The sequence below is a fragment of the Antechinus flavipes genome, chromosome 3, assembly GCF_016432865.1.
Source record: "Antechinus flavipes isolate AdamAnt ecotype Samford, QLD, Australia chromosome 3, AdamAnt_v2, whole genome shotgun sequence".
Classification (NCBI taxonomy): domain Eukaryota; kingdom Metazoa; phylum Chordata; class Mammalia; order Dasyuromorphia; family Dasyuridae; genus Antechinus; species Antechinus flavipes.
The window spans coordinates 401515443-401543026 of NC_067400.1; positions in this window are offsets into that span (position 1 = coordinate 401515443).

Consider the following 27584-nt stretch of genomic DNA (forward strand, 5'->3'; position numbering starts at 1 on the left):
TAAGAACTGAGCTAATGTGTTAGCTTAACATTCCTCTCTTTCCCAAAGACCGAGATGAGCAAAGTTGTGGGAATAAGGAATTAGAGAAATTATGTTCCTGAAATGTTGAGAGGGAATGTTTTTCATGTTTATACTTGGTATATCTTTGAAGTAAATACAATTTTGAAAAGGTAACCTGATGAAGTGGTTCACTGAACTAGAGTTCCTAAATATGGAAGAAAACAATCAATGGAGACTTGTGCTAATGTCAGAGAAGAAAGACTCCCCAAATCCCTCAGGGTACTGGAGAATCTGAGTGTCTTTGGGGGGTGGGTGGAGCATAAAATATAATAGTACTGGATCTCAGAGAGTAGAGTTACCATGTCACAAAGAATCAAGTCATAATGATCACTAAACCATCATATAAGGAGGTTCAATACTTAAATATTAGTAAATGTTTACTATGCTTAAAAGTAGACACATAAAGGGAACACAAGGTTTTGATAAACTATAGCCCTTATTTTCATTGAACTTGTAGTCTAGTAGAGGATGTGAAATGTAGAAAAACAATTGCAATATAAAAAGAGTCATAGAGGTATTAGATTGTAATATGATAACAAGAAAGGAAAGGTTCCTCCTGATTAGGTATATATAAGGAATCCTTCGTAAGAGGAAATATACTTTTAATTTAATTGTAGATAATAGGCAGACATTCGAGAGATGGATCGGGAATTTCAGGAATAAGGAAGTGTATAAATAGAGGCTACTAGTGAATTGACCATTTTAGTTTGGTTAGAACAAATTGCACTATAATACAAAGGATGATTAGAGAATTTAATTCAATGCTATTAAGGATCTGAATGTTAGGAAAGGGTTCGAACTTGACCTAGTAAATAGTAGGAGGACATTCAAAATCATATCTGCATGAAAAAATATATATATCAGAAATGCAAAAAACAGAATGGATCAGGAAGAGAGGGACATGTCAAATTTCTACTACAATGATCCAGGTAGATATTAATGAGGTTTGTAGTTGTATATGATACTATCCCTTTTCTATATGAACATTTTATTTGTAGAAAGGGGCAGAAAAAGGGAGTTTGGTCTATCTTAATATAGAAAAGACATTTGAAATAATTCTGAAGACTGAAAGAAAATGTCCCTTCAGATAAATATATTGAGAAGACCTGCTTAAAAGCATCTCAGAGGAAAGAATTCTGACTAAGTTTAAGATGATTATGTGCAGGGTTTACTAGTAGGTAATATAGATATGAGTAATCTTACACTTTTGAAGACTATAACTAAAAGTTCTTTTTGTAGTGACAAAGATTTAGAAATAAAGAGTGTTGATCAATTGAGTAATGGCTAAACAAATTAGGACATGTAATAAAAACAAATATAATAGGCCACAAGAAATACTGAAAAAAAAGTTTTCTCAGCTTTTACTGAAAAGTCTTCTATGAAGTGATAAAGAATCAAGTGTGCCAAATCACTAAAAGTATTTATGCAACAGTAATATTATAAAGATAAACAACTTTGCATGATTAATGAAATATGATTAACCCAGACATCAACCATGATCTGAAAAGATTGATGAAGTATATTACTCATATCCTTATTGAAAAATTTAATATTCAAGACAGAATAGGAAATACATTTTTTGGAATAGACAATATAGAAATTTGCTTTCCATGACTATTTTTTATAATAGCTTGTTTTCCTTCGTTTTTTTCCTAACCAGGATATGAGAAAAAAATGTATGCTAATTAAAAAAAAATCTAAATGAAAAATAATGTCACATAACTATTTATAAACAAAGTGGAAATTATATATTCTTTGTTTTATAACTGATAGAACTATGGATATTAGATTTTTTTCCATGTTAGATATAGGCACAGTAGTGCCTATAATAATAATGAGTTCCTGATTTGAAACTGTATTAATCAGGAGCCAATGAAAAGAAATGTCAAAAACTAAACTCAAAAAACCATTAGAAGCACCTGGGAACAGAGGACATAAATGGTGACAAAAGGAACTGATTACAGAAGCCCAGCCATCAAAAGAATGAACACAAAAGAAGAGAATTTCAGTTTTTTTTTGAGCTGACAACTGACTAGGAACAAATAACTCCTTTAGTTTTACTGAGAATTATACTGACTGGAAGAGATATAATATTGATGAGAGCTGATTGACTGGAGAAAAAAAAAACTATCCCTATTTACTATCTATAATTTGAGAAGGGATTTTTTTCAAGGGTTATCTTTCATTATTATTTTTTTATTATAGCTTTTTATTTACAAGTTATATGTATGGGTAATTTTACAGCATTGATAATTGCCAAACCTTTTGTTCCAATTTTTCTCCTTCTTCCACCCACCCCCTCCCCGAGATGGCTGTTTGACCAATACATGTTAAATATGTTAAAGTACAAATTAAATACAATATAAGTACACATACCCAATTATTTTGCTGTACAAAAAGAATAGGACTTTGAACTAGTGTACAATTAGCCTGTGAAGGAAATCAAAAATGCAAGCAGACAAAAATATAGGGATTGGGAATTCTATGTAGTGATTCATAGTCATCTCCCAGAGTTCTTTCGCTGGGTGTAGCTGGTTCAATTCAATACTGCTCTATTGGAACTGATTTGGTTCATCTCATTGCTGAAGACGGCCACGTCCATCAGAACTGATCATCATATAGTACTGATGTTGAAGTATATAATAATCTTCTGGTCCTGCTCATTTCTCTCAGCATCAGTGCATGTAAGTGTCTCCAGGCCTTTCTGAAATCATCCTTTTGGTCATTTCTTAACGAACAATAATATTCCATAATATTCATATACCACAATTTATTCAGCCATTCTCCAATTGATGGGCATCCACTCAGTTTCCAGTTTCTGGCCACTACAAAGTGGGCTGCTACAAACATTTTTGCACATACAGGTCTTTTTCCCTTCTTTAAAATATCTTTGGGATATAAGCCCAGTAGTAACACTGCTGGATCAAAGGGTAGGCACAATTTGATAACTTGTTGAACATAGTTCCAAATTGTAATGGGCTGAGGCTTGAGTTGATGCACTGAGGTCCCAAGCACATGAGGCTAAATAGTAATTGGACCATACTCTATTAATATATAAGCTTGGAGAAAGAATGGCCCCTGCCCACTCTTTGTGCAAGTCCTGATGTATTGTATAGGAAATGACAATTTTGGTGGGTGGAGGCAGAGGAAGGGGAGGAGACTGCTTGCTTTTGCCATTGCAACACTCTTTCAGTTCAGATCCCTCTCTGTTAGCTGGCTTCCTGTCGTAGTTGCCCATATTGCTATTGCAATCCTTATTCATCTCTTCACTTCAATAAAGATTGAAGATTTTTCCCTTAACCTGAATTCCTGACTCCGGCTGATTTTAAATATGCCGTCATTACACCAAATTGCTCTCCAGAATGGCTGGATGTATTCACAATTCCACCAACAATGTATCAGTGTCCCTATTTTCCCACATCCCCTTCAACATTCCGCATTATCTTTCCCTGTCATTCTAGCCAATTTGACAGGTGTGTAGTGGTATCTCAGAGTTGTCTTAATTTGCATTTCTCTGATTAATAATGACTCGGAGCATCTTTTCATATGACTAGAAATAGTTTCTATTTCTTCATCTGAGAATTGTCTGTTCATATCCTTTGACCATTTATAATTGGAGAATGGCTTGATTTCTTATAAATTAGAGTCAATTTTCTATATATTTTGGAAATGAGGCCTTTATCAGAACCTTTGACTGTAAAAAATGTTTTCCCAATTTATTGCTTCCAAGGGTAATTTTTAATGTCTTCAATTTTTTTAAGAGATGGGGAAAGAGAAGAATATTATGTTGCTATGAGCTATGCCGAATGGAGAAAATGCACTTTTGCTGGGTATTGATTGAAGAAAGTATATTGCAGGGAGAAGGGTGATTGAAATTCGCCTTGAATGGGAAATTAGAAGGAAAGTAGAGAAGTATGAGGCTGAGTCATACTCATGCTATAAAGAGAAAGGAAGAGATGGATGCAAGACACATAGAACTAAAATGTACAGGTTAAAATGTAAAAGTATAAGAATTTAAGGACTAACCGAAGTCATAAGATTTGACATAGGTCATTTATGTTGAATTCTGGAGGAGTGAGATGGAAAAATAGAAGGAAAGAGGCAAATAATATGATTGCTAAATAATTTGGTCTTTAGATAAACTGAAAATATGATCCAAATTTCCTTAGCAATGAAAGTAAGAAATCTCCTGAGAAAAGACCATGAATGTGACTTTACTCTAAAAAACCCAATAACCTCATCCAGCAGAAATTACCAGAAAGATTAATGTGAAAATAAAACTTTGTTTAAATAAAAAAAAAATATTTTATTTTCTCTTAGTTACCTGAAAAACCAATTTCTACCTTCTATTTACAAACTTTGAGTTTCAAATTCTTTCCCTTCCTGCTTCTCTACTACCTTCTTCTTGGGAAGACAGGCAATTCAATATAGATTATATATGTATAGTCATGCAAAACATTTCCATATTAGTTAGGTTGTAAAAGAACACATAGACCATAAAAAAGATCAAAATGAAAAATGAAAAGTAAAAAAGTATGTTTAAATCTATATAAAAATACCATCAGTTTTTTTTCCCCCTCTGGAAATAAATAGCATTTTTCATCATAAGTCCTTCAGAGTTATAATGAATCATTGTATTGCTGAGAATAATTTAGTCATTAAAAGCTGATTTTCTCATAATATTGCTGTTACTTTGTATATAGTGTATTTCACTTTGGTCAGCTCATGGAAATATTTCTAGATTTTTCTGAGTACATGTTGGTCATTATTTCCACAGAACAATAATATTCCATCATAAACACATACCAAAATTTATTCAGATATTCCTCAATTGATGGTCATCCCCTTAATATCTAATTATTTGACCTCAGACAAGAGCAGCTATTCATATTTTTGTATGTATAGCTCCTTTTTTCTTTGTAAAAAATTCCTTTTGGGTTACAGGTCTTGGGGCATAGTTCCAAATTTTTCTATAGATTTGTTGATTCAGTTCACAATTCAACCAACAGTGAATTACTGATAGATTATTCCCACATCCCCTCCATTATTTATCATGTTCCTTTTCTACTCTACTAGCCAATGTAATAGTTATGATTTAGTATCTTAGAAATGCTTTACTTTTCATTCCTCCAATCAATAATGAGATCATTTTTTATGGCTATATATACCTTTAATTCCTTCATTGTAGTTCTTGCATTTCACTCTACCCCATGTATTATATTCTCTCTTATTTCACCCTGTCCTTCCTTAGAAATGTCCCACCAATGTGAAAACTTTTTTTCCTCTTTTATGTCAGTCAATTTATCCCACTCTCTCTTTTTCCCTTTCTCCCAGTTCATTCTTCTCTCCCTCTTTAATTTAATTTTTGATATACTACCTTCATATTCAATTTACCCCTTTGTCTACATACATTTCTTCTACTTGCCCTAATATTGAGAGAATTCTTCTGAGTTGCAAGTATCATCTTCCCAGAGAGGAATGTAAACAGTTCATACTTATTAAGTCATTTATGATTTCTCTTTCATGTTTACTTTCTTATACTTGGGTATTATATTTGAAAGCCATATTTTCTATTTTGTTTTGGTTCTTTTCATCAAGAATGCCTGAAAGTCTGATATTTCATTGAATGTCAATTTTTTTTTTTCAATTAGAAGATTATACTCAGTTTTTTTGGGTAGTTGATTCTTGCTTGTAATCCTAGCTCCTTTTCTCTCCACAATATCACATTCCAAGCCCTCTAATCTTTTAATGAAAAAAACAAAAAACAAACTACTAACTCTTGTGTTATCCTGACTGTAGTTATATGATATTTTAAATGTTTATTTCTAGCTTCTTACAACATTTTCTAGTTGACCTGAGAGCTCTGAAATTTGTTTTTAATCCTTAAAGTTGTCATTTTGGGATTTCTTTCAAGAGGTAATTTGTAGATTCTTTAAATTTCTATTTTACCATCTGATTATAAAATATCTCAAAAATTTTCCTTGATCATTTCTTGAAAAATGATATTTAGGCTTTATTTTTGATTATGGCTTTCCAGTAGTCCAAAATTTTTTAAATTATTTTTTCTATATCTATTTTTCAAGTCAGGGGTTTTTCCAGTGAAATATTTCATGATGTTTTCCATTTTTTCATTCTTTTGGTTTTATTTTATTGTTTTTTATTTTTCATAAGGCTATTAGCTTCCATTTGCTCAATGCTAATTTTTAAGGATTTATTTTCTTCAGTGAGCTTTTATGCCTCTTTTTTTGTTTGGACTATTTTATTTTTAAGGTATTTTTTTTCTTCTGTAGTGTGTGTGTGTGTGTGTGTGTGTGTGTGTGTCCTATACTAAAGTGATGATTTTTTTCATGATTTTCTTGAATTCTCATTTTCCTTATTAATTTTTCTTCTACTTCTCTTACTTGATTTTCAAAATTCTTTTTGAACTCTTCCATGGCCTGAGGCTAATTCACATTTTTCTTGAATGCTTTAGAGATTGAAAGTTTGATTTTTTTTTCTCTTCTGAGTGTGTACTTTGATATTTCTTGTCACCTAGGAACTTTCTTTGGTTAGAATTTTTTTCTATCATTTGTTCATTTTCCCAGGCTCTTTGATAAAGTAGGACTGTGCTTCCAGGGTTAAGTGTGCACTTTCCCAAGCTTTGGAGGTTTTGTGCAGCTATTTTAAGAGATATTTCTAGAGAGGTGTAAGTTTTCAGATTGTCCAAGGTGGTATTGTCTAGGGAAAGGTATTTACTCTACTCCTACCCTGTTGCAACAGATCTTTTATTTCAACTTCTAAGTTGCCTTGGACTGGAATATTGTTTCATTCATTTTGTCTGCCACTTTATAATTTATTTAAAGTCATTATTTTAAAGAATTAGAAGGGTTTAGAAAAGAGTGCTGACACATTCCTGCTTTTATTCTACCATTTTGGCTCCTCTTCCTTACTTTCCCAATTCTGTTTTTTTAAGGCATTCTTTTCTCCACTGGCTTTTTGTGCCTTTTTTAAAACCAATTGGAATAATCTTTTGTAGAATATTATTTTGGTTAGTTTTTCATAATTTCTTACACCACTTCCATTTTATATCAATTTTTCCTCTATAGCTCATACTTAATTAAAAAAAAATACTTTTTGAACTCTTCCATGATCTGAGACCAAACTTGTTTTAGAGGCTTTGGATGTTGGAGCTTTAACTTTGTTTTCTTCTGAGTGTGTGTTTTTATCTTCCTTGTCACCATAATGATCAGAACTTTTCTATTGTCTGGGTGGCAGGCCTAGGACAAGAAGAAGCTATGATCAGAATGGTCAGTAACTTTTTCTGTTTTTGCTCATTTCCCCTATCCATTATTGACTTTTGTCTCTTTGTTAAAGAAGGCTCTGCTTCCAGGGTGGAGTATGAATTGTAAGATCTAAGGAGAAGTATGTTCACTCTTTTTCTGCCCTATACTCTGCTTTGTGAGTGATTCCAAGCACTCTTTTATGCCCTGGAACTGTGAGAAGGGATTCTGCTTCACTATGATCTCAAGTTCTGATGTGCTAGTGCTGCTTCTTGCCCCTGGGACTGACACACAGGATTGTGACCCAGGTCTAAGTAAGGAAAAAGCAACAGAATCTACCTCAGTGCTAGCAGAGACTGCTGTAATTTCTTTCTGAAGAGTTGTTCAATTCCTTTGCCATCTGTCGTCTGAGAGTTCTGAAAGCAACTGCTCCTTCTGGTCATTCAGTGGCTCTCAAGGCCTATGTCTAGTTTGCTGGGTCTGGGTCTCTTTTGTGGTCTGTGTTTTATTCCTTTCCAGGTATGACTGATCTTTCCTGCTGAGTTTCTAAGTAGTCTTTGATTGGAACATTACTTCATCCAATCCTTTTGGTAGTTCTTTTGCTCTATGAAATGTTTTATGACATTATGAAAATGTGTTCAGAAGAGTTTTGGGAAGAACTCAGAACAACCTTTTCTGTGTTCTCTAGGCTCATAGAAAATGTTTTAAATTTAAAACTGAAATCCTCCACTTCATCATTTCTTACAACATAAAGCACCCCAACATTATTATATTCTATAATTCTTTGTACCATTCTTCAATTGACAGACATCCCTACAATTTTTTTCATAAAAAGAAATGATATAAATACTTTTGAACATATTGATTTTTTCATTTGATTTTTTTAGGATGCATGTGTAATAATGGTATCAAAAGGTATAAATAGTTTTATATCATTTGGACATAGTTACAAGTTGTTCCACAATTTGGTTGGAGTTCACACTCTGACCAATAGTCCATTACTGTACTTCCCTCCTGTATTTTGTAATTTTTGATATGTGGCTCAGAATACTTTTTAATCTTTATACTTTAATTAATACTGATTTAGGGCATTTTTCCAATATGACTAGTAATAGCCTTGAATTCTACTGAAAACTCCTTATTCATATCCTTTGAATATTTATCAAGTAGATAATGATACTTATTTTTTTTATAAATTTTGCCCAATACTTGGATTAGTAATAAGATCTTTATTAGAAAAAGTGACTGTAAAATTCCTCCCTCCTATTTTCTTCTATCTTTGTAAGTTTGGTTATATTGATTTTGTTCTTACAAAATCTTTTAATTTCAAGTAATCAAAATTATCCATTTTATCACTTTTGATCTTTTTTCTATCTCTTCTTTATTCATAAACTTTTTCATTAATATTAAATCTGTCAGGTAGCTTTTTTTTCCATGATATCCAAATTTTCTTTTGATATTTCCATTTATTTCTAAATCATGTAACTATTTTGAGCTTAACCTGATATGGGGTGTGAGATATAGGTCTGTTTCTAATCTCTGCAGATAGCACAACATTTTTCACAGCAATGCTTGTCAATAGTGACTTCTTACAGCATTAGCTGTGATGTTTGAGTTTATTAAACAATAGATTTCTGTCATCATTAACATTTGTATACCTAATTTATTTCATTCATCAATTATTCTATTTCTTATGAAGTACCTAACTGATTTGATGATTACTGTGTGGTAGAATCATTACTCTGCCTAATTTTTTTAGCTGAAGCTAAATAGATTCTATATCAACCCCTTATTTTAACTGTCTCGTATAGATTATATAACTGAATTCTTATTAGTAATGCAGTCTCCTCATTTGTTTTTATCATTGTGTTAATTCAGTTCATATGTACAATTATGATTGTGAACTGTGTATTTACCTCCATTTGTTCTGCTTATCCTTCTCTTTTATAAAACTGTCTCCTCCCCAAAAATATTTTAACTGAAGAGGATTCTGGAAAGACTGTGGAGTAGTCTCTCCAGATTTCCCTCACAAACAAGATAATACTGCTACTCAGGTTGAACAAGGGGCAGAACAATGATGCTCATGGGACAATCAGAAATCAGAAATCAGAAATTACAGGATGCAGATTTGGTTGCTGTGAGGTGTAAACACTTCCAGACTAACTCTCCTGAAACAGCAAGCAAGGAGCTCTGGGGCTGGCTATTGTGAGAGGTAGTCACAGGAACTTTCACTTTATTATTAGAAAATAGAAGTATTAAAAAAGGAAGTTTGAGAGAACTTCTGCTGATATAGAATGCCAGGACTGCTCTGCTGCTGAGATTTCGCCTTGGCTGAGAAAGAATCAGCACACACCCAGTGGATGCAGAAGAAGTGGGATAGAGACACTGCTGGTTGTGGGGCCCTATAGGAGGGTAGATTATTTGGTTTTGGATTTCAGGCCAGAAAGGAGAACCATAGGAAGACCTGAGGCCAGAGTCACCATTCCTTCCCTCCTTCACCAAAGGACTAAGGACACTAACAAAGTCTTATTTAAATAAAATGAACAGGTGAAGGAGAAAGAAAATAAAAAATACAATTGCCCAAATGCAAAAAAAAATTCACTGAAGAAAAGAACACTTTCAAAAATGGAAATCAAATGGAAAAAGATACAAAATTTAATTGAATAAAGTCACACATTAAAAACTAGGAAAAGGCAGATCAAAGTTAATTACATTATGTGATATCAAGAATCAAAGAAATTAAAAAGAATGCAAGAAATGGAAGAAAATGTGAAATATTTCATTGGATAAAAACAGATGACATGGAAAATAGATCAAGAAGAGACAATTTTAAAGGTATTGGTCTACCTGAAAGCCATGACTAAAAGAAGAAGCTAAATAGCATTCTTCAATGTATTATCAAGGAAAACTGCCCTAATATTCTAGTAATGGGGAAATACTCATTGAAAAAATCCATCAATCACCTTTGAAAAAATATTCCCACAAGGAAAACCTTAAGCAACATTGTTGCAAAACTCCAGAACTACAATCAAGGAAAAATACTGCAAGCTATTAGACAAAACCAATTCAAATTTCAAGGATCAGTAACAGTCAGAATTACCCAGGATCTGTATTATCTTTTACAATAAAGAATTGAAGGGCCTGAGATACTATATTCCAGAAAGCAAAGGACATGGGGAGGTGATAACCAAGAATTAACTAAGCAGTTAAAGTGAGAATCATCTTTCATGGGAGGCAGTGGATCTTCAATGAAGAAAGACACTTTCATTCATTTCTGTTGAAAGAACCAGAACTAAACAGAAAATTTAATCTACAAAGGACTTAAGAGAAGCATAGAAAGGTAAACAGAGGAAAATATATAAATTATTTAAAGGTAAAATTATTTACATTCGTAGATGGGAAAATGATGTTTGTAACTCTTGAAAACTTATTTGTTACTGGAGCAGACAGAGGAGGGTCTTACATGGAAAGAGGGTGTAATTGAGAATGGACTCTGACATCAACAGATTTCAGAGAAAAAGACCTGAAGGTGTAGAAAAAAAGTTGCACTGGGAGAGCAAATGGGGAGGTATAATTTGATCACATGAAGAGGCACAAAAGACATTTCATTGGAAAAAGAGAAGGGAAAAAATGAGTATTGACTGAAACTAGATCTTGGCTCTAAGAGGGAATAACTTAATCATTAAATTGGGTTTAGAAGTTAATCTATGTAGAGGGCTGAAACTCTTGACTCATTGCACTAAGGTCGGTTCAAGCACTTAGGGCTAATTACTGATTGGACAACACTCTATGGGTATATGCTTAGAAAATGGTCTTTCCCACTATCCTATGCTGTCTCAATGATTGGTGTAAACAGAGGATTGTAGGAGGGACTAGGGGGTGGAGTAAGACGAACCAGGGTCACTTTTTGTGGTAGATGAGGAAGAAGGTGGTCACGGAGATTCTGCTTCCATCTTGTTCAATCCTGAGTCTAAAGACCAAGAATAAAGACTAAGGACTTTTGCTTATCCTGACTGGCTGATTCTGAGGTATTTTGGGTGCTAGCATAGTCATCACAGATCTAACCCTATAAAGAAGTAGGAGGAGAAAGAGGAAAGAAAGGGAAGAGGCTGGGGAGAGGTTTTGATAGAAGGGGCAGTGAAAATACTGGAAAACAGATAAGAGAAGAGTGGAGGGTGACAGAAGATATGATAATGAACCGGGTGAGTTAAAAACACTACTAAGAGAAAGGAGGAGGGATGCTAAGAGATAAGGTAGTGCGTGCGGTAGGTAAAAATAAACTAAACACTACTAAGAAGAGGGTAGAAAGAGAAAAGAAAAATATACACAGGGGAGACAATAGGATAAAGAGAAATACAGAGCTGGTAATCATGACTGTGAATATGAATGGGATGAACTCAACTATAAAATGGAAGTGATTAGCAGAATGGATTAAAAAAAGAATCCTATAATATGTTGTTTACAAGAAACATAATTGACTTAGAGAAAAACATATAAAGGTAAAAGGTTGGAACAGAATTTATTATACTTCAACTGAAGTAAAATAAAGCAGGGGTAACAATTCACATTTCAGATAAAGGAAATGTAAAAATAGACTTAATTAAAAGAGATAAGGAAGGAAAGCATATCTTGATAAAGAGTACCTTAAACAAATTAGTAATATTAAATATATATGCACCACTAGGTAGAGTATGCAAATTCCTAGAGAATACATTACCTTAGTTATAGGAAGAAATAGCAAAATTATATTAGTGGTAGACCTCAATTTTCCTTTTCATAATCAGATAAATCTGGCCTACAAAATAAATAAGAAAGAAACAAGCGAGATTAATAGGATCCGAGAAACCTAGATATGATAGACCTCTGGAGAAAATTGAATAGGGACAGAAAGGAAGAAACCTTTTTTCTTAGCAGTACATGGCACTTACACAAAAATTGACCATGTATTCGAGCATAAAAACAAATATCACATTTAAATGCAGAAGGCAGAAATAAGGAATGCTTCCTTGTTCATAACATGATGCAATAAAAAATCATATTCAATAAAAGTCCAGGGAAAAGCAGACTAAAAACCAATTGGAAATTCAATAATATAATTATAAAAAATGAATGGATTAAACAATAAATCGCACAAACAATCCATAATTTCATACAGGAGAATAACAATGAGAAAACACACCAAAACCTACAGAATTCAGTCAAAGTAGTTTTTAGGAAAAAATTCAATATCTCTAAATAGCTACATGTGTAAAATAGAGAAAGAGAAGACTGATGAATTGGGCATGCAATTACAAAAGCTGGAAAAAGAAGAAATTGAAAACTCCCAATTAAATACTAAATTAGAAATTCTGATACTTAAAGGAAAGATTAACAAAATGGAAGCTAAGAAAACTATTGAATTAAATAATAAAACTCAGAGTTGTTTTTGTGCCCAAAACAATAAAGTAGATAGACCTTTGGTTAGTTTGATTAGAACAAGGAAAGAAAAAACTAAATTACCAGCATCAAAAATGAAAAGGGCAAACTTGCCACCAATGAAAAATAAATTAAAGCAATAATTAGGAGATATTTTACCAAAATTTATCGCAGTAAATCTGACAATCTAGCCCAAATGGATAAATATTTACAAAAATCACAAAAATTACCCAGATTAACAGGAGAGGAAATAAATGACTTAAATTGTCTTGTTTTAGAAAAAGAAATTGAACAAGCCATTAGTGAACGCCCTAAGATAAAATCTCCAGGACCAGATGAATTCATAAATGAATTCTACTAAACACTTAAAGAACAATTAATTCCAATATTATGTAAACTATTTGGAAAAATAGATGAAGAAGGAGCTCTTTCAAATTCTTTCTCTAACACAAATATGGTACTGATACCTAAACTAAGAAATACTAAAACAAAGAAAGAAAATTACAGACCAATTTTCCTAATAAATATTGATGCAAAATTTTAAAGAATATATTTCCAGAGATATTATAGCAATTTATTGCTAGGACAATGCACTAGGACAAAATGTGATATATACCAGGAATGCAGGGCTGGTTCAATATGAGGGAAACTATTACTATAATTGACTGAATCAATAACAAATCCAATAGGAATCATATGATAATCTCAATATTTGCAGATAAAGCTTTTGACAAAATATAGGACACATTCCTATTAAAAACACTAGAGAGAACAGGGATAAAGGGAGCTTTCCTTAAATGAATAAGCAGTATCTATCTAAAATCAACTGAAAAGCATTATTTGTAATGGAGAAAAGCTGGACCAATTCCCAATAAGATCAAGGGTGAAATAAGAATGCCCATAATAACCACTATTATTCAACAGTTTAGTAGAAATATTAGCTTTAGCAATAAGAAAAGAACAAGGATTGGAGGAATTAGAGTAAGCAATGAAGAAATAAAACTATCACTCTTTATATATGATAAGACAATGTATTTATAGAATCCTAGGAAATCATCCAAAAATCTATTTGAAATCATCCACAGCATTAGCAAAGTTATAGGACATAAAATAAACCCACAGGAATCATCAGCATTTATATAATTGCTGACAAAACCCATCAGCAAGATATAGAAAGGGAAATTCCATTTAAAATCACTATAGACAAAATAAAATATTTGGGTATGTACCTGCCAAGACAAACCCAGGAACTAACTATATGAGCACAATTACAAAACACTTTTCACATGAATAAAATCAATTCTAAACAATTGAGACAATATCAATTGCACATGGCTAAAGCAAACTAATATAATAACAATGATAATTCTTCCTAAATTTGTCTACTTGTTCAGGGCCATGCCAACTAAAATGCTTAAAATTATTTTATAGAACTAGAAAAAATAATAACAAAATTTCAATACAAAGAATGGTGGGTTAGCAATACCAGACCTAAAATTATATTATACAGCAGCAGTCATCAAAACCATTTGGTACTAGCTAAAAAATAGAGTGGTGGATCGATGGAATAGATTAGATATACATGATGAAATAATGAAGGCCTATAGTAATTTAGTATTTGATAAACTCCCAAACTCTAGCTTCTTGAATAGGAAATCACTTTTGACAAAAATTGCTGGGAAAACTGGAAAATAATATGTCAGAAACTTGGCATAGACATACATCTCACATCCCATACCAAAATAAGATCAAAATGGCTGCATGATTTGTATCATACTTTATACAATAAACAAATTAGGAGAGCAAGGGATAATTTACCTATCAGATCTTTGAAGAAGGGAGGAGTTTATGACCAAAGATGAACTAGAAAACATTATGAAAAACAAAATGGACAACTTTGACTACATTAAATTACTAAGTTTTTGCACAAACCCAATGAACAAAAACAAAATTAAAAGGAAGTATGCTAAGTGCTATTTTCTCTCTCAACTACCACCAATCAATCCTGGTTCCTAAGTCTGATCAGAAAAACTCTGGCAAATCTTACCTCTGTTTTGAGGTCTCCAGAATCCTCTGGCCACTATCTCAGATGGATGCAGTTTGAGCAAAACCGAGCACTCCAGAGTTTTGGCAGGCAAGCTTAGATTTTATTCACATGTTTTACACCTCAGTCTAGGACCCTCCTGCACTCTTAGCATCTTTCCCCAAGGCCAAGCTCCATGTGGAAAGGAGATGGAAAAGGTGGAAAAGAGGTCAAGTCCCTCCTCCTCTGAGCTTATATAGGGTCTATGAGGTCACAGACACAAGCCAATCGATGATGGAGATTACATCCTGAACTTTATGCGAGATCAGAGTAATTAGGATTCCCACCATGGTTGGACGTCCCACCTCCGAAGGAAGATCCCTATATACTCATATCCAATCACATCCAGGGACCTAGGGACCATTGGTATACTTACATCCCAATTGCACTTGCCTGACCTTTCTAATGGAACCTTACAGAAGTATGAAAAAATCTTTTCAGCCAGTGTTTCTGATCAAGGTCTAATTTCTAAAATATCTAAAGTACTGAGTCAAATTCATAAGAACACAAATCAAACTCTAATTGGTAAATGGTCAAAGGATACGAATAGACAATTTTCTGATGACAAAATTAAAGCCATTAAAATTTGTATGGAAAAAATGCTCTAAATCACTATTGAACAGAAAAGTGCAAATTAAGACAACTCTGAGGTGCCACCCCCTCTCAGATTGCCTAAGATGACAGGAAAAGATAATGATAAATGTCGGAGCAGATGTGGGAAGACTGGGACACTAACATATTGTTGGTGGAATTGTGTAATAATCCAATCAATCTGAAGATCAATCTACAAACTATGCATAAATGGATATAAAACTGTGCACAACCTTTGACTTAGAAGTATCACTATTGTGTCTGTATCCTGAGGAAATCATGAAGAAGGGACCCAGATGTGCACAAATATTTGTAGGAGCTCTTTTTGTGGTAGCAAAGAATTTGAAAATGAGTAGATGACCATCAATTGAGGCATGGCTGAACAAGTTGTGGTATATGAAGATAATGGAATATTATTGTCTTCTATAAAAATGGTGAACAAAGATTTATATGAAATGATGCTCAGCAAAAAAAAGTAGAACCTGGAGTGCATTGTGCATAACTATGAAAGACTTGGTTCTTCTCAGTGGTTCAGTGATCCAAAGCAATCCTAATAGTCTTTGGATAGAAAATACCATATGCATCCAGAAAGAAAACTGCGAAGATGGAATATTAATCAATACATGCTATGTTCACTTTTGTCCCCCATTTTTTCTCTCATGATTTTTCCTTCTTGTTCTGATTTTTCTCTATCAATATAATTCATAAAGAAATGTGTATTTAAAAAGTTAATATGAATTTATTACCAGAAAAATAAAGCAATTTTAAAAAAGAAACTAAAATATATAAATAAATAGGAAAAAAATTGTGAGAGATATAATATCAGATCTTTTATGTTTAGATTGCTCATCTGTTTTGGTCTAAGTGTGCTATATGGTATAAATTGCTGTTTCAAATATATATATATTTCTAATTTCCCTAGCAATTCTTATTAAATTGAGAATATTTACATTAGTAATTCTTGCATTTATTGGGCATAGGACTATTATGTTTGTTTGTTTTTTAATTTAAATTTCCTAATCTATTCCATGAGTTATTTTTTAAAATGTTACTGGCTAGTTGTTTGTTTGTTTGTTTTTTGTTTTTTTTTTGTGTGTGTGTGTGTGTGTGTGTGTGTGTGTATTTAATAATTGGAAATTTATTAATTATGTGTCCCTTTGTTTCTGCTTTTTTCATTGCTTCTTTTGAGATTCTATATATTTTATTCTTCAAAATGAATATTGTTGATATTTTGTTGGTTTATAACCTAACTCTTTGGTAGGCTCACTAGTATGCTGCTGAGTCATTTTTAATTGAAGAAGTATCATAAATTATTTTGTATTGTCATTACCCAATCTTTCATTGTGAAGGCTCTCCAAAGTCAATATTTATGTAATGAATACTTAATAGTACTGACTGTGGTTATCATGTTACTTTGCTCCAAAGATAGAGTCTAGTTTTATTTATATAAGTTTTTCATATTGAAATGTCTGAGATATTTGTGTATTTTGTGCTTATTTTGAATTAATGTTCTCTATTTTTTCTTCTAAATTTTATTATTTTTGTAAACAACATGTGGTAGGATTCTGGCTTTTGATCCACTCTATTATCCTCTTCTATTTTATGGGAGACTTTATCCCATTCACATTTACAGTTAAGATTACTTATTTTATTTTCCACCATCTTATTTTTCCTAGTATATGTTTTTCTCTCTCCTTTTACTATGTCTCTCCTCACTAGTGTTTTACTTTTGATCCCCAGCTCCCTTAATCTGTCCTTCCCTTTATCAACTTTCTTAAGCCTTGCATAATTCCTGGCACCTTGAAGTCTTGTGTATGCATTTGTATATATTATACTGTATAGGCAGTGAAGTGCTGCAATGAACACAGTGATTGGCCTGACATCAGGAAGACTTGAGGTCAAATCTAGTCTCAGACACTGGCTCTGTGACCCTTGATAAATTGCATAACCTTGTTTTCCTCAGTTTCTGTATTTGTAAAATGAGCTGGAGAAGGAAATAGCAAACCAATCCAGTATCTTTGCCAAGAAAATCCCAAAAGTGATCATGTTAAATTAGACATGATTGAAATTATTGAATTAGACATGAACAACAAACCATAAGTTACATATGATAAACATTTTTATATACACATGTATACATGTGCTCATGTGCATTTTATTATTTAAGTAATTACTTGTGGTTATTTTCCCGAATAGTAATTATTCTTCTATTCTTAGTTCAAATGAAGTTTGAGTATTGTGTTTTTTATCATGTTACTATATTTTTGTTAAGATTTCATTCAAAATCTTATTAATACTGATCATTGGTTTTTCATTGCTTGATCTTTTCTTGGTTTAGATACCAACACAATATTTGTCAAAGTAATTTTCTCTTAATTATATTTTTATCACATCAATAAAATAATTACTTAAATATTGTTATTTATATCTTAAAAGTTTTGTAGAATTAGCTTATAAATATGACTGGATTATATAGCTCCCTCTTCCAATTCCTTTTGACAATTCAAGTCTTGTTCTAGTTGTCTTATTGGGGGTATGTAACTTTTTTTGTTGTTTTTCTTTAAATTTGATGTTTTCTTTCTTGGCACTATCTAGAATTCACCTTTTCCCTTTTAATCTTCAGTTTTGCTGGCATATAATTGTGCATATTAGGTTCTGATAATTCTTTTTATATTTTTATTTATTTTTAATTATTATTTTTTAAAATTGGCCATTTTATTTTTCTTATTCATAAATAAAGATGACTAAAGATTTTGTTCGTTTTTTGAAAATTGTTCTTGGTTTTATCATTTTTGAAGTTTCTTTGCAATTTTAACTCCTAATTTATAAAACATTCCTTTTTAATACAATGGTCATTTTAAATTCAGGATCAGATTATTGATTTTTTAATTTATTCTATTTTGTTAATTTTTTTTGAATTTTTAGAAAATGTATTTTCCTTTAAGTATTGTTTTAATTATATTTACAAAGTATGAATGTTACCATTTTCTTTAATAAAATTATTTTGTTTTTAGGATTTGTTCTTTGATTCACTTGTCCAGGAAAAATACTTAGCTTTCTATTTAATTTTATACCTTTTGCTTATGCTAATGGTCAATTACTAATTTTTTTTGGACTGGGGACTGAAAATTATAAGATATATTCTTCTATCTCAACATTTGGTTATGATTTGTACACCCTAGAAGATTACCAATGTTTGCAAAGGTACCTATGATGTTTATTAATTAATTAATAATATATAATAATAAATTAAATAAATGCTATTTTTTATAGAAGTGATCATTTGCGTTTTATTATGAATGAATTGACAACATTGTGAAAGATGGATTAGAAAGGAAGGGGTTCTAAAGCAAAGGAAACAGTTACATGCTGGTTACAAATTTCTTACTTCTAAGTTTACTTTATTTTAAAACATTCAGGAATAGAATTATTACATTTAATCTAGTAGTAGAGCAGAATTTCAATTGGTCATTCACTGATGATGTCTATTAAGTATTTTCAGATAAATCCAAATAAAAGTTCAGATAGCATCTGAAATGAGAAGCCCAATTATAACTGATTTTCCAAAAACAACTGGACACTACAGTAAATTAATGACTGTTCATCTGCTAAGTATAAACAGGACATGCCTTTGGGGAGATTGGAAATGTGTGTTAGGTATGAGGGATACAAGACTGGTTAATTAAAACTAACATTGCAGTTGATATTTTTGTGATGCACTTGGGATGCAGCAGTTAAAGAGATTAAATTTGTTGGTGTTAAGAATCTAATTAAAGGGGAAAGAGCAGCCTTTTGAAGCAATTTAAATGAGGTATCTTTAGTGCAGTCAAAATGGTAATGTAGCTTGAATAAGAATTTGTAAAGTACATGAAATCCATAAATAGTGGAAAAAATACACTATAAATATCAGATTAGCCTTCATGTTGATGGTCATAAAGAGAGTTTTTAAAAGTTCAATTGTCTAGGTACAGCAGGTTTAAAATTGATTTTGCAAGGTTTATAACCCCTTTTGTCTGATTCAGTGATATAAAAAATAAAATATCATACAAATGTTTTATAATGCCATATATACATATCTTATTGACTTGGGGATAAGAATATTAAGTGTAAGAAGGAGTAGGTGAATGTTTGCTAAGTGTTTAGGAAAGAAGGGCAGGGGTGTATGGAAAAGAAAATAGAGATATAATAAGATCTTTAATAGTGGAGAAAAGAAAAAAGAAAGTAAGTGATTAGTATAATGATGAAAATGAATCTTCTCATTTCTGGAAATGCTACTGCTGCTTCTGTGACTGCTGCTACTGCTGTTACTACCACTAATTTTATTATTACTGTTTACTACTACTACTACTACTGCTGCTGCTGCTGCTGCTGCTACTGCTGCTGCTGCTGCTGCTGCTACAGCTACTGCTACTACAACTACAACTGCTACTACTACTACTACTACTACTACTACTACTACTACCTATTTATGTAATTTTTTAAAAGTTTACATAATAGACATATCATAAGTACTTTATTAATTAGGGAATGCAATTATTATTACAGACATGGAACTTCAATCTCAGAGAATTTAAATGACTTTCTCACAGTCTGACAACAAGTAAATGTGAAAATTTGGAAGCAAATTCAAGTTCCCTACCACTTCTGAAGTCTTTCCTCTATACTACAGTGGCTCATTGGATTATCAGTGATGATCAAAGTAGTAAAATTTATAAATGTATATACTTGGTAATTTTCATAGGATTGTTATAGAGTTGTCACAGAAGGCTACTATATATCAAATGAAGTAAAGCATTTACATGTATGGAACAATAGGGAATAATTATTGGCAGAACCTAGTTCCTAATTAAATTAATAATCCTTTAAAATATACCATTTATATTCATTCATGTCAATGTAAGTTCTGAGAATCCAGAAAGTCAGGTATCATTAAGATTGCTGAAAAGGTTCTAGAAACAAAAGTTCCAGGTTTTAGTTAATGTAATTAATGACTATAATCCTGGGTATTCTACTGGAATATGTGTGATTAGACTTCTTTCTACCCACAATTACATGACACTCTTTCTCTCTCCCTTCTCCCTACCCATCAAAATGTAGTTCCATCAAGTTCATATTAAAATGAGTGAAAAGAAGTACATTCTATCATATCCTTACTTCATATTCTATCCCCAAGTCTCTTCTCTTATTTCTTTTGAGAAATGACATTTATGTTTTTACCATATTCTAAGTAAGTCTCATCTGCTAATCTGTATTTACTCTTTCAAGATTTTCAGTCTGTCTTTTGCACAGTCTTGAGAACTGTAGTGTTTTACTGCTTCATTTCCTTGCCCCAAACTTCATGGTGACCCAGTACTCTCTTCTTTGGCAGAACATCAAGTTCTCCACTACTTTAATGCTCGTCTATCACTTTGCTATGATAATTTATTTAAAATTGTTCAACTTTTTTGTACTTGATAATAACAATGATTTTTACTATTATTATTAGTATTTCACATTTTTAAAGTGTTTAATGCTATAAAACATTTGTATTTAGAATTTAATTTAATCAAGAAGCCAATTATAGGACTTCCGGCCAAGATGGCAGAGAGGAAATACACTGCTGTGTAACCTCCATGTTTTTCTCTCACTATTCATTTCATTTCATGCCTCTGAATTAATGCTCGACTGAAAAAAAACATACAATTACTTACCAAGAGAAACCATCCTTGAGACTCGTCAAGAAAGGTCTGTTTTTGCGCGAGGGCGGGGACAGTATTTGGAAGCAGTCTGCAGGCAGCAGCTGCAGCGAGAGCACAGATAGCAGCTCAGAACCGAGTAGAGCGGAGAGGGGGTGGGGCGTGATCGCAGCCGTCTCTGCGGGGAGAGCTTTGCTACAGGATTAGATACTTTGCTCCGGCAGCGAGTCAGCAGCCCAGCAGAGAAGCTAAAAACACCGGGGGTGAAGAATACAGCCCCAAACAGCTGGAGTCTCTCGGGACCTGGCCACCCCTCCCCCACAGTGTCTCAGCCCGCTCGGATCTCAGCAGGCTCCATAGCACAGTAGGACCCGTGCCTCACGAATACCCTGCCCCTCCCCCAAAGAAAGCAGCCTCCATTCAAGGGGTTTTTTTCCTTCTGTTTCTTTGATAGTTTGTCTTTGATAATTAGACAGAATGAGCAAGAAACTGAAAAAGAATTTAACCCTGGACAGCTTTTATACAGATAAAGAGCAGACTCCAAATCCTGAGGAGACTAAAAACAAACAGTCCCCAGGTGAATCCCCAAAGGAGGAGATCATATGTTCCTCAGCACAGATGAATCTCATGGAGGAAATTAAAAAGGCTCTCACAAGGGAGCTAGAAGAAAAATGGGAAAAGGAGAGGGAGGCTTGGCAAAAGGGGAAGGAGGCTTGGCAAAAGGAGAAGGAGGCTTTGCAAAAGGAGAGGGAGACTTGGCAAAAGGAGAGGGAGGCTCTGCAAAAGGAGAGGGAGGCTTGGCAAAAGAGCCTGGAGAAGTCAGTTAAAGAGAGAGTGGATAAAGAAACCAAATCCTTGAAAAATAGGATTGGTGAACTGGAAAACAAAATTGGCGAAATGGAAAAAAATTCCACAGAACAAAAGAACTCAATTGGACAATTAGAAAAAGATCTTTAAAAAGTGAGTGAAGAAAATACCTCACTGAAAATCAGGGTCGAACAATTGGAATTGAATGACTCGAGGAGACAAGAAGAATCAGTCAAGCAAATCCAAAAAAATCAAACAATGGAAAAGAATGTGAAATACCTTCTGGGGAAGACAACAGACCTGGAAAACAGATCCAGGAGAGACAACCTGAGAATCATCGGACTTCCAGAAAAGTATGATGAAAAAAAGAGCCTGGACACTATTTTCCAGGAAATTATCAAAGAGAACTGCCCAGAAGTCATAGAAACAGAAGGTAAAATAGACATTGAAAGAATTCATCGATCCCCTACTGAAAGGGATCCTAAAATCAAAACACCAAGGAATATAGTGGCGAAATGCCAGAACCCTCAGGCAAAGGAAAAAATACTGCAAGCGGCTAGAAAAACCCAATTCAAGTATCAAGGAGCCACAATAAGGATCACCCAGGATCTGGCAGCATCCACATTAAAGGATCGAAGGGCCTGGAATATGATATTCCGAAAGGCTAAGGAACTTGGTATGCAACCAAAAATAACTTACCCAGCGAGATTGAGCATCTTTTTCCAGGGAAGAAGATGGACATTCAATGAAATAAGCGAATTTCATCTATTTCTGATGAAAAAGCCAGAACTTAACAAAAAATTTGATCTACAAGCACAGAACTCAAGAGAAATCTAAAAAGGTAAAGATTAATCTTGGGAACTATATTTCGGCTATAAAGATGTATAAAGAATACATGTATACCTTGTTCTAGAAACTAGATGTGGAAAGGACATTGTACCAGAAAAAAGGGAAAGTAGGGGTACTACATTTCATGAAGAGGCAAAGAAAACCTATTATATCTGAGAGAAAGAATGGAGAGGGATGACTATAGTGAGTATTTTACTGCTTTCAGAATTGGCATTAAGAGAAGAATTTTAGACATATTCAATCTATGGTGAAACTTCTCCCACCTCATTGAAAAGTGAGAAGGGAAAAGTGAAAAAGGAAGGAATAAGCTAAGTGGAAGGGAATACGGTAACTGGGAGGGAAAGGGGCAAGTTGGGGGGGGAACTCTAAGGGAGGGGAGGGATACTAAAAAAGGGAGGGCTGTGAGAAGCAAGTGGTGCTCACAAGCTTAATACTGGGAAGGGGGATAAGGGAGTAAGAAGGGAGAAAAGCATAAACCGGGGTTAACAAGATGGCAAGTAATACAGAATTGGTCATTTTAACCATAAATGTGAACGGGGTAAACTCCTCTATAAAGAGGAAGCGGTTAGCAGAATGGATTAAAAGCCAGAATCCTACAATATGTTGTATACGGAAACACACCTGAAGAGGGGTGATACATGCAGGTTAAAGGTAAAAGGTTGGAGCAAAATCTACTATGCTTCAAATGAAGCCAAAAAAGCAGGGGTAGCCATCCTGATCTCAGATCAAGCTAAAGCAAAAATTGATCTAATCAAAAGAGATAAGGAAGGGCACTATATCTTGCTAAAGGGTAGAATGAATAATGAAGAAGTATCTATATTAAACATATATGCACCAAGTAGTGTAGCATCTAAATTCTTAAAAGAGAAATTAAGAGAGCTGCAAGAAGAAATAGACAGTAAAACTATAATAGTGGGAGATCTCAACCTTGCACTCTCAGAATTAGATAAATCAAACCACAAAATAAATAAGAAAGAAGTCAAAGAGATAAATAGAATACTAGAAAAATTAGATATGATAGATCTCTGGAGAAAATGTAATGGGGACAGAAAGGAGTACACCTTCTTTTCAGCAGTTCATGGAACTTATACAAAAATTGACCATATATTAGGACATAAAAACCTCAAACTCAAATGCAGTAAGGCAGAAATAGTGAATGCATCGTTTTCAGACCATGATGCATTGAAAATTACATTCAATAAAAAGCCACAGGAAAGTAGACCAAAAAATAATTGGAAACTAAATAATCTCATACTAAAGAATGATTGGGTGAAACAGCAAATTATAGACATAATCAATAACTTCATCCAAGAAAACGATAATAATGAGACATCATACCAAAATGTATGGGATGCAGCCAAAGCGGTAATAAGGGGAAATCTCATATCTCTAGAGGCCTATTTATATAAAATAGAGAAAGAAAAGAATTGTGTTTGCAATTAAAAATGCTAGAAAAGGAACAAATTAAAAACCCCCAATCAAACACTAAACTTGAAATTCAAAAAATAAAAGGAGAGATCAATAAAATTGAAAGTAAAAAACTATTGAAACTATTGAATTAATTAATAAAACTAAGAGTTGGTTCTATGAAAAAACCAACAAAATAGACAAACCCTTAGTAAATCTGATTAAAAAAAGGAAAGAAGAAAATCAAATTGTTAGTCTTAAAAATGAAAAGGGAGAACTCACCACTAACGAAGAGGAAATTAGAGCAATAATTAGGAGTTACTTTGCTCAACTTTACGCCAATAAATTCGACAACTTAAATGAAATAGAAGAATACCTCAAAAATATAACTTGCCTAAACTAACAGAGGAAGAAGTAAATATCCTAAATAGTCCCATCTCAGAAAAAGAAATAGAACAAACTATTAATCAACTCCCTAAGAAAAAACCCCAGGACCAGATGGATTTACATCTGAATTCTATCAAACATTTAAAGATCAATTAACTCCAATGCTATCTGAACTATTTGAAGAAGTAGGGATTGAAGGAGTTCTACCAAACTCCTTTTATGACACAGATATGGTACTGATACCTAAACCAGGTAGGCTGAAAACAGAGAAAGAAAATTATAGACCAATCTCCCTAATGTATATTGATGCTAAAATCTTAAATAAAATATTAGCAAAAAGATTACAGAAAATCATCCCCAGGATAATACACTATGACCAAGTAGGATTTATACCAGGAATGCAGGGCTGGTTCAATATTAGGAAAACTATTAACATAATTGACTATATCAACAACCAACCAAACAAAAACCATATGATCATCTCAATAGTTTCAGAAAAAGCATTTGATAAAATCCAACATCCATTCCTAATAAAAACTCTTGAGAGCATAGGAATAAAAGGACTTTTCCTTAAAATAGTTAGGGGCATATATTTTAAACCTTCAGTAAGCATCATATGCAATGCGGAAAAACTAGAACCTTTCCCAGTAAGATCTGGAGTGAAACAAGGCTGCCCACTATCACCATTATTATTCAATACTATATTAGAAACACTAGCCTCTGCAATAAGAGTCGAGAAAGAGATTAAAGGAATTAGAGTAGGCAATGAGGAAACCAAACTATCACTCTTTGCAGATGATATGATGGTATACCTAGAAAACCCCAGAGATTCTACTAAAAAGCTATTAGAAATAATTCATAATTTTAGCAAAGTAGCAGGATACAAAATAAATCCCCATAAATCCTCAGCATTCTTATACACCACCAACAAAATCCAAGAGCAAGAGATACAAAGAGAAATTCCATTCAAAATAACTGTTGATAGCATAAAATATTTGGGAATCTACCTACCAAAGGAAAGTCAGGAATTATATGAGCAAAATTACAAAAAAGTTTTCACACAAATAAAGTCAGACTTAATAACTGGAAAAATATTAAGTGCTCTTGGATAGGCCGAGCGAATATAATAAAGATGACAATACTCCCTAAACTAATCTATTTATTTAGTGCTATACCAATCAGACTTCCAAGAAAATATTTTAATGATTTAGAAAAAATAACAACAAAATTCATATGGAACAATAAAAAGTCGAGAATCTCAAGGGAATTAATGAAAAAAAAAAATCAAATGAAGGTGGCCTAGCTGTATCTGATCTAAAATTATATTATAAAGCAGCAGTCACCAAAACCATTTGGTATTGGCTTAGAAATAGATTAGTTGATCAGTGGAAAAGGTTCGGTTCACAAGACAGAATAGCAATCTAGTGTTTGACAAACCCAAAGATTCTAAATTTTGGGATAAGATTTCATTATTTGATAAAAACTGCTGGGATAACTGGAAATTAGTATGGCAGAAATTAGGCAAGGACCCACACTTAACACCACATACCAAGATAAGATCAAAATGGGTCCATGACCTAGGCATAAAGAACAAGATTATAAATAAATTAGAGGAACATAGGATAGTTTATCTCTCAGACTTGTGGAGGAGAAAGAAATTTGTGACCAAAGATGAACTAGAGACCATTACCAATCACAAAATAGAAAATTTTGATTATATCAAATTAAAAAGCCTTTGTACAAACAAAACGAATGCAAACAAGATTAGTAGGGAAGCAACAAACTGGGAAAACATCTTTACAATTAAAGGTTCTGATAAAGGCCTCATTTCCAAAATATATAGAGAACTGACTCAAATTTATAAAAAATCAAGCCATTCTCCAATTGATAAATGGTCAAAGGATATGAACAGACAATTTTCAGATGAAGAAATTGAAACTATTACCACTCACATGGAAGAGTGTTCCAAATCACTATTGATCAGAGAAATGCAAATTAAGACAACTCTGAGATATCACTACATACCTGTCAGATTGGCTAAGATGACAGGAAAAAATAATGATGAATGTTGGAGGGGATGTGGGAAAACGGGGACACTATGCATTGTTGGTGGAGTTGTGAACGAATCCAGCCATTCTGGAGAGCAATCTGGAATTATGCCCAAAAAGTTATCAAACTGTGCATACCCTTTGATCCAGCAGTGTTTCTATTGGGCTTATACCCCAAAGAGATACTAAAAAAGGGAAAGGGACCTGTATGTGCCAAAATGTTTGTAGCAGCCCTGTTTGTAGTGGCTAGAAACTGGAAAATGAATGGATGCCCATCAATTGGAGAATGGCTGGGTAAATTGTGGTATATGAATGTTATGGAATATTATTGCTCTGTAAGGAATGACCAGCAGGATGAATACAGAGAGGCTTGGAGAGACCTACACGGACTGATGCTAAGTGAGATGAGCAGAACCAGGAGATCATTATACACTTCGACAATGATATTGTATGAGGATGTATTCTGATGGAAGTGGATTTCTCTGACAAAGAGACTTAACTGAGTTTCATTGGATAAATGATGGACAGAAACAGCTACACCCAAAGAAGGAACACTGGGAAATGAATGTGAACTATTTGATTTTTTATTTTCTTCCTGAGTTATTTTTACCTTCTGAATCCAATTCTCCCTGTGCAGTGGGAGAACTGTTCGGTTCTGCAAATATGTATTGTATCTAGGATATACTGCAACATATTTAACATATATAGGACTGCTTGCCATCTTGGGGGTGGGGGGAGGGAGGGAGGGAGGGAGGGGAAAAAACGAAACATAAGTGATTGCAAGGGATAATGCTGTGTAAAAATTATCCTGGCATGGATTCTGTCAATACAAAGTTATTATTAAATAAAATTAAATTTTCAAAAAAAAAAAAAAGAAGCCAATTATAGGAAATAGGTAATTATTACACTGTAATGCTCTTCTCTAAAATATAATGTTCTCTGGGAGCGGGTTTCTTTTCAGTTCAGTAATCCCTGCCAAATGCAGCCAGAAGTTAAAGTCCAA